The following is a 15,724-nucleotide window of genomic DNA, read 5'->3' as shown; positions in this document are numbered from 1 at the left end:
CAGCTCCCAGCTGGGCAAAGAGTCTCTCTGGCCCTCGCCTGTCTCCTGCATGATCTGGGCTGAGCGGAAGATGTCGTCCATAATCTCACGGATCGGATCGTCTCTGGTGCGGATCCTGGCCGTGGTACGAGGCTTGATCGGAGCTGGAGTTGGCACGGGTTCAGGACGAGTAATCCTTATCGTACATACTGCGCTGTTCGTCATCCTCCTGCATAGGGTATTTGCTCCTATCTAGAAACTCCCTCATGTTGTGGCCATGACCCTGTCGACATCTGCCATGGCAGCCTCAAACCTTGCGTCTATCGTAGGTATCAGTGGTGGTGGAGGAGTAGTAGCTCGGATCACTGAGTCAGGAGGCGATGGGAAATCCCTACGAGCCCGTGGACGAGAAGGGCCTGTCTCGTCATCGTGCCTACCACGGCGCCCTAGAACTGAGGCAGTGGTGGAGAATCTCGTGGCAAGGCCATCGGAGACTCAGGGGCAGTAGCGGGTGTCTCCGCTGGCATAGGTCCCCACTTGTACGTAGTCTCCCGGAAGGATGTAGGGCCCTAGCGGGGCCGGCCCCACAAAGTGAAACAGATCTGAAGCTCCGCAATAAAGCTAGGGAAGTCCCATGAGGTCGTGGTAATCTTCTCGGCGAAAGATGTAGTGGGCAGAGATCTGCCTAGCCCATCCCTGCCACTCGGAAGGTAATAGTAAGATCAACCTCTGGATACCGTCATACCCTGATACTCCATGTGCACTCGCCTCGACCCAGTGTCTGTGAAAACCTGCGAGGAACTGTCCGAGGTTATCCCCGTGACATGGAGCATAGGTGCGGTAGGACTTCTCGACCTCCTCTGGACTAGCCCATGGGGGCAGTGGTCGTCGTCGGGTGAAAAACAGTCCTCGCCATCTAACAAAGGAAATTCTATCGTCAAAGTAGCACACGACAAGTAACTTAAGGCGATATCTAAAATCGGAAAACAAGTTCGGTTCAATAACCATAACGTGCAAAAAAACACCTCATCATCTAAATCTAGCATTACACAAGCCATACAGGTTCTTAATACTTAATCACAGATTACCAATTCGACTATCATATAGTTCTAGTGTCGTTGTTTTCCGAACTTAGGGCTTGTTATGTGATGATGATATTTTCTTAAATCTAGCAACGAGCACTAAAAGTTTCAACAAAATAAGTTCAAAAGGCCAAGCTAATTCGAGATCTCATCGTAGAAAAACACTCGAATATTTAAGTTATGCCATGCCATCAACGTACTATTGGCGTTCGTTACGCTGCTCAATCTTCATGCTCGTGGTTTCATCATGCGACCCTTCGTGTAATTCTTCTTTCTCTATTTCGACCATCATTGTCGATGTCATCGTAACATGAAGAAAAAATTAAGGCATCTCCTAAGTTCTCTTCTATGTTCCGTCGTGAGAGTGAGCATATATAACTTAACAGTTCTAAGTTCTTCTGATTCATACCATAGTCATACTTATTCATGCTTCATACATTTCAAGAAATTAACTTAATTAAAACTTGAAAGTACTTACCATAACCTCCGTTGAGCGTGACGAGATGTAGTGCCAAGCTTTTGTCAACTAGTTCAAAGTGTATTTACTTACTTAATCTAGACTCAACTTAGAAGAAATGAGTAGTACTCAGAGCAAAAGAAATGCTCTGATACCATTCTGTCACGACCGCACTTGCTAAGGATAGCAAATTCGGGGAAACCGCGACTAAGGAGGGGAATTAGGAGCGGGATTAGAAAAGGGCATATTCGGTTTCTTGATGACTTGACTTGTATAAGGAAAACAATTGAAATTAACTAGAATTTAACGAAGGTCAAAAGGAACCGTACATAATATTATCCAAAAGAGGTACTCAACGAGTTTGAGTACATTATTAATAATACATATTGTTTTGACATAATATCTTAACATTTTCATTATAACTTAACTGTCACGACCGGACTTAACTAAGGATAGGTAAGCCGGGAAACCGTGACTAGGGAAGGGAAATTAGGAGAGGGGACAGAAAGGGGTGATAAATAATTATAAATGAATTAAATTAAGATTTAGACATCATATGAGAATAAGTCACACATATATATAGATAATAACGAATAATCGGTCATGAGTATCCGATTTAAGTGTTTATACAATAACTTGATTTGACAATCCAACATAATAGGATAAACTGCATCATAACTGAGTGTTCGCAGCGGAAATGAGAACGTGATACATGTATGAAGACATGTATCGCCAAGAGTTTATTTAGTAAATATGACAAAGCTCCGCACGACACCCCATCATCACTCATCACTGCTCAACCTGCACATTTAGAAATACATGCAGGGCTGAGTACAAAGTACTCAGTAGACATATGCCGAAAATCATATACATACATAATAAATGTAAATTGTCATGCCATTTCAATAGTATATCCAAGGGTTTTTACTTAAAAAGGCCCTAAGCATACTAAATTCATTTGTGATTCTAAAGTTCGTCTGATCAGACTAAGTTCTTTTGTAATCTATCATATCTGAAACTGTGTGCCGGAGAGGTGGCCACCTCTCACGGTCACTTGACCGGCCAACCCGCTAGATGACTCACGGTCACTGGTGTACACTAGCCAAGGCAGGATAGCTATCAACTGCTCAAGACCCGAATTCGATTACATGATAACTGGCAAAGCCATATCAGATAGATATCATACTGAAATTAAAACATTTTATGGCAAGACAATACTTGAAATAACTTCAATTCAAAGATTTTGTCATGAAATAACTTGCTTGAACGTAACAGTTAAACTCATTTGATATATATGAAAGTAATGCCTACCTGATTGCAGTGTTTTGCTACTTAAGACAATGATTCTCTTTCCTTAGCGTGATAGGTTACTCAGGCGCTTTTGTTTATTTGAACCTTTGATAACACGAAACATGTGTTCGAGTGAATAATAGGAAAGATAACAACAAATGCAGTGAATCACTATTCACTCATTTCTCTAACTACCCATATTTCCTTAAACGACTGTATCTAACTCATATACAATCGTTCTTCTTTTATCGAAATACTTCATGTACCTTTGAGGATGTAGGAAAGCCCATTTTATATTATTCCTTTATTTATCCATTATAAATAAAGAATAATTTATAAAATATTTTCCTTTTCCCCATTTAATAATGCCAATCAATATATATATATTGCTACTATTAAAAGAACTAATAAGTCATTAATAAATTCTAAATATTAATTCCTGATGAAAATTTCATTGTGAGATTTTAGGAACATTTGTAAAAATATTTTAAAATAATAAAAGGAGTTAACTATAAAAGAAATTTTCGAGAAGATCTAATAATTTTAATATTTTAACCATTTAATTAATAAATCTTTAATATTTCATTTATCAACTATTCCATCTAATATAATTTTACCAACAAGTTCTCATGAAATCTTTCTCAAAATATTTATATATCTCAATAGCTCATTTATAAACTAAAAGTGATATCTTATCAAAAATAAAACTTTAAAATCCTTAATAGGAATTATTTTGAATCATTTCCATCTCAACAAAACTGTATATATTCAACTTCAACTAATAAACTGCTTTTACTCCGAACTCGTATGGAGTCTAATTTTATATCAATAGAAACCTCTTTGAGTCTAGTTTAATTAAAAAAAAGTATGTTGAAAAACTCCAAGTAGTTTAAGAGATATAGCGATTTTCCCATCGCCTACCAGATTCGGCAGTTTCTGCCAACTGAAAGTCCAGATTTTTGAAAAATAGCAAACGTTATCTGAATGAGCTCAAATTTTATACATAGATAGCTAACACATATATCTTCATAGAATAAAAATTTGAGAGCTAAATATCAACATATGGTTACTGAAATAATTAACCTAATCATCTGCCTCACAACAGTTTTAGCAGATACGGGCAGTAGACTTCTCGAATTTTAAAAGGGTAGTAAACGAAGTTCAAATGATATGAAACTTTGTACGAATATTTATCACACTCCCATCTATACCCCAGAAATTTCTCATAATATAATAGAAACGGGAATGCATCGAAATAAGGGCGTCAACTTACCCTTGTCCAAGTGAGCACTAATGGAAGTTGTTCGCCGGGGTTTTTTTTCTGGTCGTCGTTCCGCGATGAGGTTTAGCCGCGAAGGTCTACGACTTAGTTTTCCTCGTGCGAGATAGATCAGGCTACACAACGGTGGTTTCTCGATCCTTTTTCGTCGTAAGGATAGTGAGAAACGAAGGCCGTAAGTTGGCCGGTGGCTAAGTCGGGAATTCGACGTTGGCCTCCGAAGGATATTGTGGCCTTTGGTCGGGAAAATATAGAGAAGGATTCGGCCTTTTGATTGTTGGGTTTGGTAGCCTAAAGATGGAGGAACGAGTACACGTTCTCGGTTCAGAGCCTAGTGGCCGGTCGACGAAGAAATGGCCCGGCGAAGGGAGCTCACTTGAGCTCTTGCAAGTAAAAAAAAAAACAAATCTCAAACTCTCTCTTGCTCGCTGCACTTCTTCCTTCTGCAGAACTCTCCTCAATTTATAGAGGAGTTTCTGCAGACAACAGAATCAAAATGGTGGAAATTTTGGTACCTGGAGTTGCAACTTTTGAAGATTTGATCGTTGAAATTTACATCCTTTGACAATTGTGATCTTACCGTGAAATTTCTTTCTCGGCGTGCTGAAGCTTTTGAAAATTGTGGATATTGGCGTGATTTTCTTCTCCTACAGGAGACTTTGGGGTGTGATGGAGTTCAGATATACTACAGGAAGAAATCTGCAATCTTTACAATCTCCTTCTGCAGTAATGGTGTATTGGAGGGGAAGGTGAATAGTATAGGGAATAGTGTAGGGAATAGTGTAGGAAATAGTGTAGGAATTGATGTGTTGGATGAAAAAATCGAGACATACGTGTAGTGCCGTGATCTAGTTTCTCCTAGTTCCTGTAATAATTCTCCAATTCTCGTTTAATAAATACTCGTCGTATTTATATAAATTAAATCCTCAATCTTGAGATTTAATACGTGAAAGTCGGAATTAATTCGTGACTTAATACCTTAACTCATATAATGCGAAATAATAAAATTATTATGCATATGATCTCAAGTTATAATTTTAGCAATTTGATTTAAATAACACGATTTATAAAATCGGTTATAAATCTAAATTTTCTAATAATATTGATTAAATCAATAAACTGGTAAAACAAAGTCTCAAACGTATAGTTAAACCAATAAATTTAATTATTGGTTTCATTCATGACTGAATATTAAATCGCAGCTCTGTATCTCTTATACAGACTTTTGCTGAAATAATATTATCTGAACAAAATAATCACCATAAATAATTAAAAGAATTTTATAACTAATGCACATATTTAATCTAATATGTATTTAAAAGAGCGGGGCATCACATACTACCCCCCTTAAAATAAATTTCGTCCCGAAATTTGCATACCTTCGTTAAACAACTCTGGATATTTTTCTTTCATCTTGTCTTCGAGCTCCCACGTAGCTTCTTCTTGTCCATGGTGCCTCCATAGAACTTTCACTGAGGTGATTGATTTATTTCGGAGTTGTTGCACCTTTTTATCTAAAATCGCTTCGGGTCTTTCTTCATAGCTCAGGTCTGGATTAAGGATCATCTCATTTTGGTGTATCACGTGCTTTGGATCGAAAACGTACTTCCTAAGTTGTGATACGTGGAAAACATTATGGACATTTCCTAGACTTGGCGGTAATGCCAGCCTGTAAGCCACTGGGCCTATTCTTTCTAGGATCTCATAGGGTCCTATAAATCGGGGTCTAAGTTTCCCTTTAACTCCGAACCTAATGATCCCTTTTGATGGAGAAACTTTCAGAAAGACTTTTTCTCCATTCTCAAATTGTAAGTCAGTTCGGCGTTTATCAGCATATGACTTTTGTCTATCCTGGGCCTCCTTAATCCTCTGTCGGATTTGGCGAACGATTTCAATCATTTCACCTATTGTGTCTGGCCCTAGGATTTTTCTCTCGCCCACTTCATCCCAATAAAGTGGCGATCTACACTTTCTCCCATACAGTGCTTCGTAGGGTGCCATAGCGATAGTCGCTTGGTGACTATTATTATATGCAAACTCGATGAGTGGCAAAATGTGCTCCCAGTTTTCACCCTGGTCTAGCACTACTGTCCTCAGCATATCCTCCAATGTTTGAATCGTTCTTTCAGACTGACCATCTGTCTGTGGGTGAAAAGCTGTACTAAAATTCAATCTTGTGCCCAGTTCTTTTTGTAAACTGATCCAGAATCTGGATGTGAACTTGGAATCTCTGTCCGATGTAATTGACTTTGGCACTCCGTGCAAACGCACAATTTCTCTAACATAAAGTTGAGCTAACTTGTCGGATCCATGGGTGATTGGGATTGGTATAAAGTGCGCACACTTCGTAAGTCTGTCCACAATGACCCATATAGCCGTGTTACCTCGCTTGGATCTTGGCAATCCTGTGACGAAGTCCATTGCTATATCATCCCATTTCCATTCTGGTATCTCCAAGGGTTGTAGTTCCCCGTAAGGCCTTTGGTGTAAGGCTTTCACTTGCTGGCAAGCAAGACATCGTTCAACAAACGAGGCTACATCTCGTTTCATTCCTTCCCACCAGAAATTCTCTTTTAGATCTTGATACATCTTAGTACTTCCCGGGTGGGCAGTATAAGGGGTATCATGGGCTTCGCTCAAGATTTTATTCTTAAGTTCTTCATCTTGAGGAATGCATATCCTTCCTTCAAAGAGTATGGCATTGTCTGGTGCTTCTTGGAAATCTTTGAGATCTCCTAATCTTATCTTTTCCCGTAATTTTTCCATCTTCTCATCCTTTCTTTGTGCTTCTAGCACCATTTTTCTTAAACTAGGTATTGTCTCAACAACGCCTGCTATAGTTCCAGGTGGTTTAATCACTTCTATCTTCATCTTGTCAAATTCTTTTATAAGCTCAACTTCTCTCGTGAGAAGATGTCCTAATTTTGACGAGACTTTTCGGCTTAATGCGTCGGCTACTACATTAGCCTTGCCTGGGTGGTAGTTAATACCACAGTCATAGTCCTTTACTAATTCGAGCCATCTCCTTTGTCTCATGTTTAGATCTTTTTGCTCGAAAAAGTACTTCAGACTTTTGTGATCAGTAAAAATCTCACACCTAACTCCATATAGGTGATGTCTCCAGATTTTTAATGCATGTACTACTGCAGCTAGTTCCAGATCATGAGTCGGATAATTCAACTCATGAGGTCTAAGTTGTCGTGATGCATATGCTATTACCTTGCCATCTTGCATCAACACGCAACCTAGTCCATTTTTGGACGCATCCGTGTAGATTACATATTCTTTGTCTGGTTCGGGGACTGCTAAAACCGGCGCAGTAGTTAGCATCTTCTTGAGTTTTTGGAAACTCTCCTCACACTCGTCCGTCCAAGTATACTTGATCCCCTTCTTGAGCAGTTGCGTCATTGGCCTTGCTATTTTCGAAAATCCTTCAATAAACCTTCGATAATAGCCAGCCAATCCTAAGAAACTCCTGATCTCGTTTGGATTTGTTGGCGACTTCCATTCTTGTACTGCTTCCACTTTAGCAGGATCTACCTTGATTCCTTCTGATGATACGATGTGTCCTAGAAATGTGACTTCTCTCAGCCAAAACTCGCATTTGCTGAATTTGGCGTAGAGTCGTTCATTCCTTAGCGTTTGTAGAGTGGTCCTCAAATGCTCTTTATGTTCTTCTTCATTTTTGGAGTAGATGAGGACGTCATCTATGAACACTAAGACGAACTTGTCCAAGTAGGGGTGAAAAACCCTATTCATGAGATCCATGAATACAGCTGGTGCATTTGTTAGCCCGAATGGCATAACTACGAACTCGTAGTGGCCATACCTTGTTCGAAAAGCTGTTTTGGGTATATCTTCTTGTCTGACCTTCAGTTGATGATAGCCAGATCTCAAGTCGATTTTTGAAAATACACTCGCACCCCTAAGTTGGTCAAACAAATCCTCTATCCTTGGCAAAGGATATTTGTTCTTGAGTGTTAGCTTGTTCAGCTCTCTATAGTCAATGCACATTCTCAAGGTGCCATCTTTCTTTTTGACAAACAAAACTGGTGCTCCCCATGGGGATACACTAGGTCTGATGAAACCTAGGTCCAGTAGTTCCTGCAATTGAATTTTTAGTTCCTCCAATTCTTTTGGAGCCATCCTATACGGTGCCTTTGATACTGGCGCCGCTCCCGGTTCTAAGTCTATGGTAAATTCCACTTGCCTATTAGGTGGCAATCCTGGCAAGTCTTCTGGAAACACATCACGGAATTCTCGTACGATATCCACATCTTCAATTGTTCTTTTTGTCTCAGCTTTCCCGTTTAGGTACACGAGGAATGCCTGAGAGTCCTTCTTATTCATCATCTTTCTTGCTTGTAGGGTGGATATAATTGGTATTCTCCTACCCATTCTTGTCCCGTGAAATTCCCAAGCATTTTTTTCTGGAAATTTGAAAGAGATCTTCCGCTCCTTGCATAAGATTGTAGCGTAGTTTTCAGCTAGCCAATCCATTCCTAGGATTATATCAACGTCCGACATCGGTATAACATATACGTTGTTTGCTATGACCTCTAGTGATCCTATGTTCAATTCTAAGTTCGAGCAAACATGCGTTACTGTCATTGTTCCTCCTATTGGTGAAGAGATACTCATGTCCTGATTAGATCTTTCTATTTTGAGTCCTAGGGTGTCCACACATGCACTTGCAATGAAAGAATGTGAAGCACCCGTATCAAACAGAAGTACAACAGGTGTGTTGAGTAGCATGCCCATACCTGCCAGGTTTCCCTGGTTTTTCTCGGGCTGGTTCTGTTTGATAGCATAGGCTCTTGCGTGATACGGTTGCATCTTTTGTTGCTGCTGACGTGGCTGTGGTTGTGGCAGCTGTGGTTGATGTGATTGTTGAGGCTGCGGCAATTGCAGATGACGTGGCTGGGGTAGCGCTTGGATAGCTCTCAGATGTGGGGCTTGGAATGGTGGGTTTGGCCTTAAGCTCATCCCGTGTTGCTTATTTGGGCAACGATTTGCATAATGCCCCTTTTGGTTACAGATGTAACAACTATCACTGCCAGCCTTGCAGATTCCACCATGGTTTTTGTTGCACTTTGGGCAGGGTGAAGTTTTCTGTTGGTTGTTCCCCGCCTGATTAGGAGCAACTTGCCTTCCAAAGCCCTGTTGCTGGGGTGGTTGTCCCTGCCATGGTTTCTTCTCAGTTTGGCCATTGTAATTGCCTTCCCATTTTCGTTTCCCTTTGTAGTTCTGGGATTGGGCTTGTGGGGGTGGTGGCATAGGTGTTGCCACTGGTCTTTCCCATGGCATTGCTGCCTCAATGTCTAGAGCTCTACTGAGGGATTCAGTATACGACAACCCTCCATGACTAGCCAAAGCCATCCTGATTTCATGCCTCAGACCGGCACAAAATTTTTCAGCCATTTTCTCGTCTGTATCAACTAGTTCTGGGGCATATCTGGACATGTCGCAAAACATCCTATCATACTGTGTAACCGTCATCCTCCCCTGTTTCAGGTTATAGAATTCCATCTCTTTCTTCTTTCGGTAACTTTTGGGTATATATTTATCATATATCCCAATCTTGAACTGCTCCCAGGTGAGGTTTTCTAGTTGATCAGCTGTCATTGTCTTCATTCTGGCTTCCCACCAGAAGTCAGCCGATCCCGTCAGTTGGAAAGATACACAGGTTAAACGTTCCTGGTCGGTGCAGCGCAGAAAGTTGAAGATGCGTTCGATTGCACGCACCCAAGTTTCAGCCTCAGCTGGATCTCCTGTACCGCTGAATACAGGTGGGTTTTGACGTAAAAACAATTCCTCTATTCTACGTTCTGGCCGTATTGGTTGTGGAGCTATTTCTGGTTCTGGCCCTGGTTCTGGACCTCTTTCATCATTTTGTGGGATTCTTCTCCCACCTCTTGGACGTCCTCTCTTTGGTGGCATTCTGATAAGTCAATATAATATGTTTATTAGTACATGGTAGATGTATTCTAACACTCGTTCATTGCTTCTTCAATTCCTTGTACTAGCTATATCGTATGCAAAACTTTTAAATCAACGAAATATAATAAGTACTTAACACACGAATTTACTGAAGGCGTGAATTTATATATAAGTACTTAAAGATTCTGCCTCCTAGAGGCCTCTTCGAATAATATGGAGTTATAGAACGGTCCATAGGTAGTTACCGTTCCTGTAGTAACAACTTCCTAGATAGATGAATATTACAACCCACGAGTTCGAGATACATCATACAAGCAAATACAACTGCCCTAGACTATCGATCCATGGGAGCTAGCAGACTTGCTCTTCTCCGGATCCTCTTCTGGGTCTTCCTCCGGATCCTTTTCTGGGTCTTCCTCCGGATCCTCTTCGGAGTCGATATCCAGGTAGTAGTCCTCTGTTTCCTCACCCTCTGCCCCGAGCTGAACACGACCACCGAGAAGTCGGATTTTCACCACATCCTTGCAGGGCGTTCCTGCATCGGAGGTCGTAGTACCCTTCTTAAGGGAAAGAGGCTGAGCAGGTAGTGGCTTCCAACTCGTCTTGCCTGGAGTTTTCTTCCTACTTTCCCCAGTGTCATCATGGGCTGGAGTTTTCCCTTTTTCAGCAGTCTTGAGTGCCTGGCGCAAGATCTCACCTTCATCGTTGTCAGTGCCTGCCAGGGCTTTGCCCTTATCAATAAGTTCGCGTGCTTGACGCAAGACTTCTTCTAATTGTTTCATGGCCGCACTGTAAATGGGGTCCTCTTCCCCTGGTGGAGGTGGCTGTATCGGAGGTGTACCGACTGGTGATTGGGGTGGTGGCGTCTCTTTCCTTTGGGTTTTTGGACGTGATGTCCCGGCCTCGAAGTCGTTTCGGCATCGACGACCGAGAACAGACAGTTGTGGGGAAACACTCTGCACTGGGATGGGTGGATCTGCTGTTATAGGAGCCTGAGTAGGCATAAGTGGGGTCCTTTCTTCCGGACGAACTCCAACAGGAGCAAGGTCTCCTGGCCTCATATATGGTCCCCTGAATGCTCTGCCAAAGGCATCATAGGTGTAGTGAATTGCTGCGATGAACCGTGGAAAATCGCCTTCTGGATCAAACGACTCTTCTGCAGTGTGTACGTAGTCACCTGCGAGCTCTGTAGCCCATCCCTGCCAGTCTGGTGGAAGTAATAAGATCAAGCGCATGATCCCGTCATAACCAGCTTTCCACAGTCGATAATAATGGGCGAGGAACTCTCCTAGGTCATCTCTCCAACAACGTGTGTAGGTTCGGTATTCCCTGAGGATACTTTCAGGACTTGGTCGCCTCGTCATTTGCTTTCTAGCGGTGCGTCGTGTTCTTGCCATCTTTGAAAGAATGACGTTCTATAATTAAACTCATAATAAGTTATTATAGCAGTAGGTTTCTAATTACTCTCATGTATTAACAACACAAGTCGTGATCATATCATAAGTAATATTGGTCTTAATCTCTGACTTATGCATAATTAATAATTCACAAGTCCTAGATCGTGCAGTCATAATCCCAATACTTACATATGTATTGAAATTTTAAGGGTTGAAAGAGATTCAACTCATTGCACAAATAGTAAATCATTCAATGCACTTTTGTCACTACGAGCTATTTAATAAATAAATTTATTGGGTAAGGCAATAGTTGATATGTTTGAACAATTCGAACTATGCCCGTATCGTCATGAGTGACACGCTCCGTCATGTCTCTATCTTTATACATCCTCGAGTGACGCCTGATTTTCTTTCTTCTATTGTGTTTTTCATTTCAACTGTAATGAATGATAACTAAACTCATGTATATGTTTTGCTTCTATGTTCTTTGTAAGAGTGATCAAACATTTCTAACGCATCTAAGTTCATCAAGGAATCTACTCAATCATATAGCATGAGATTTAAGCACTTGTACAAACATTTGACAATACAACTTTCTCAACATTTAATAAATATTTACCTCTGTTTCTCTGTTGAGCAGGATGTTGTGATGAGGTGCTGAGCTTTTGTCAACTGACCTTTCTAACACTAGTATTCAGTAAAGAATAAATTTTGGGATAACTCTTGGGTTCAGAGCAAACGAACTGCTTTGATACCATTCTGTCACGACCGGACTTAACTAAGGATAGGTAAGCCGGGAAACCGTGACTAGGGAAGGGAAATTAGGAGAGGGGACAGAAAGGGGTGATAAATAATTATAAATGAATTAAATTAAGATTTAGACATCATATGAGAATAAGTCACACATATATATAGATAATAACGAATAATCGGTCATGAGTATCCGATTTAAGTGTTTATACAATAACTTGATTTGACAATCCAACATAATAGGATAAACTGCATCATAACTGAGTGTTCGCAGCGGAAATGAGAACGTGATACATGTATGAAGACATGTATCGCCAAGAGTTTATTTAGTAAATATGACAAAGCTCCGCACGACACCCCATCATCACTCATCACTGCTCAACCTGCACATTTAGAAATACATGCAGGGCTGAGTACAAAGTACTCAGTAGACATATGCCGAAAATCATATACATACATAATAAATGTAAATTGTCATGCCATTTCAATAGTATATCCAAGGGTTTTTTACTTAAAAAGGCCCTAAGCATACTAAATTCATTTGTGATTCTAAAGTTCGTCTGATCAGACTAAGTTCTTTTGTAATCTATCATATCTGAAACTGTGTGCCGGAGAGGTGGCCACCTCTCACGGTCACTTGACCGGCCAACCCGCTAGATGACTCACGGTCACTGGTGTACACTAGCCAAGGCAGGATAGCTATCAACTGCTCAAGACCCGAATTCGATTACATGATAACTGGCAAAGCCATATCAGATAGATATCATACTGAAATTAAAACATTTTATGGCAAGACAATACTTGAAATAACTTCAATTCAAAGATTTTGTCATGAAATAACTTGCTTGAACGTAACAGTTAAACTCATTTGATATATATGAAAGTAATGCCTACCTGATTGCAGTGTTTTGCTACTTAAGACAATGATTCTCTTTCCTTAGCGTGATAGGTTACTCAGGCGCTTTTGTTTATTTGAACCTTTGATAACACGAAACATGTGTTCGAGTGAATAATAGGAAAGATAACAACAAATGCAGTGAATCACTATTCACTCATTTCTCTAACTACCCATATTTCCTTAAACGACTGTATCTAACTCATATACAATCGTTCTTCTTTTATCGAAATACTTCATGTACCTTTGAGGATGTAGGAAAGCCCATTTTATATTATTCCTTTATTTATCCATTATAAATAAAGAATAATTTATAAAATATTTTCCTTTTCCCCATTTAATAATGCCAATCAATATATATATATTGCTACTATTAAAAGAACTAATAAGTCATTAATAAATTCTAAATATTAATTCCTGATGAAAATTTCATTGTGAGATTTTAGGAACATTTGTAAAAATATTTTAAAATAATAAAAGGAGTTAACTATAAAAGAAATTTTCGAGAAGATCTAATAATTTTAATATTTTAACCATTTAATTAATAAATCTTTAATATTTCATTTATCAACTATTCCATCTAATATAATTTTACCAACAAGTTCTCATGAAATCTTTCTCAAAATATTTATATATCTCAATAGCTCATTTATAAACTAAAAGTGATATCTTATCAAAAATAAAACTTTAAAATCCTTAATAGGAATTATTTTGAATCATTTCCATCTCAACAAAACTGTATATATTCAACTTCAACTAATAAACTGCTTTTACTCCGAACTCGTATGGAGTCTAATTTTATATCAATAGAAACCTCTTTGAGTCTAGTTTAATTAAAAAAAAAGTATGTTGAAAAACTCCAAGTAGTTTAAGAGATATAGCGATTTTCCCATCGCCTACCAGATTCGGCAGTTTCTGCCAACTGAAAGTCCAGATTTTTGAAAAATAGCAAACGTTATCTGAATGAGCTCAAATTTTATACATAGATAGCTAACACATATATCTTCATAGAATAAAAATTTGAGAGCTAAATATCAACATATGGTTACTGAAATAATTAACCTAATCATCTGCCTCACAACAGTTTTAGCAGATACGGGCAGTAGACTTCTCGAATTTTAAAAGGGTAGTAAACGAAGTTCAAATGATATGAAACTTTGTACGAATATTTATCACACTCCCATCTATACCCCAGAAATTTCTCATAATATAATAGAAACGGGAATGCATCGAAATAAGGGCGTCAACTTACCCTTGTCCAAGTGAGCACTAATGGAAGTTGTTCGCCGGGGTTTTTTTTCTGGTCGTCGTTCCGCGATGAGGTTTAGCCGCGAAGGTCTACGACTTAGTTTTCCTCGTGCGAGATAGATCAGGCTACACAACGGTGGTTTCTCGATCCTTTTTCGTCGTAAGGATAGTGAGAAACGAAGGCCGTAAGTTGGCCGGTGGCTAAGTCGGGAATTCGACGTTGGCCTCCGAAGGATATTGTGGCCTTTGGTCGGGAAAATATAGAGAAGGATTCGGCCTTTTGATTGTTGGGTTTGGTAGCCTAAAGATGGAGGAACGAGTACACGTTCTCGGTTCAGAGCCTAGTGGCCGGTCGACGAAGAAATGGCCCGGCGAAGGGAGCTCACTTGAGCTCTTGCAAGTAAAAAAAAAAACAAATCTCAAACTCTCTCTTGCTCGCTGCACTTCTTCCTTCTGCAGAACTCTCCTCAATTTATAGAGGAGTTTCTGCAGACAACAGAATCAAAATGGTGGAAATTTTGGTACCTGGAGTTGCAACTTTTGAAGATTTGATCGTTGAAATTTACATCCTTTGACAATTGTGATCTTACCGTGAAATTTCTTTCTCGGCGTGCTGAAGCTTTTGAAAATTGTGGATATTGGCGTGATTTTCTTCTCCTACAGGAGACTTTGGGGTGTGATGGAGTTCAGATATACTACAGGAAGAAATCTGCAATCTTTACAATCTCCTTCTGCAGTAATGGTGTATTGGAGGGGAAGGTGAATAGTATAGGGAATAGTGTAGGGAATAGTGTAGGAAATAGTGTAGGAATTGATGTGTTGGATGAAAAATCGAGACATACGTGTAGTGCCGTGATCTAGTTTCTCCTAGTTCCTGTAATAATTCTCCAATTCTCGTTTAATAAATACTCGTCGTATTTATATAAATTAAATCCTCAATCTTGAGATTTAATACGTGAAAGTCGGAATTAATTCGTGACTTAATACCTTAACTCATATAATGCGAAATAATAAAATTATTATGCATATGATCTCAAGTTATAATTTTAGCAATTTGATTTAAATAACACGATTTATAAAATCGGTTATAAATCTAAATTTTCTAATAATATTGATTAAATCAATAAACTGGTAAAACAAAGTCTCAAACGTATAGTTAAACCAATAAATTTAATTATTGGTTTCATTCATGACTGAATATTAAATCGCAGCTCTGTATCTCTTATACAGACTTTTGCTGAAATAATATTATCTGAACAAAATAATCACCATAAATAATTAAAAGAATTTTATAATTAATGCACATATTTAATCTAATATGTATTTAAAAGAGCGGGGCATCACATTAACAAAAGTGGCATTTTTAATTTTTACTCTATTAAAAACGTACAAAATATGTAAAATAAG

This window comes from Salvia miltiorrhiza, chromosome 8 (genome assembly GCF_028751815.1).
Source record: "Salvia miltiorrhiza cultivar Shanhuang (shh) chromosome 8, IMPLAD_Smil_shh, whole genome shotgun sequence".
NCBI lineage: Eukaryota > Viridiplantae > Streptophyta > Magnoliopsida > Lamiales > Lamiaceae > Salvia > Salvia miltiorrhiza.
The sequence above is the reverse complement of the archived record's forward strand: the minus strand, read 5'-3'. Positions refer to the sequence as shown.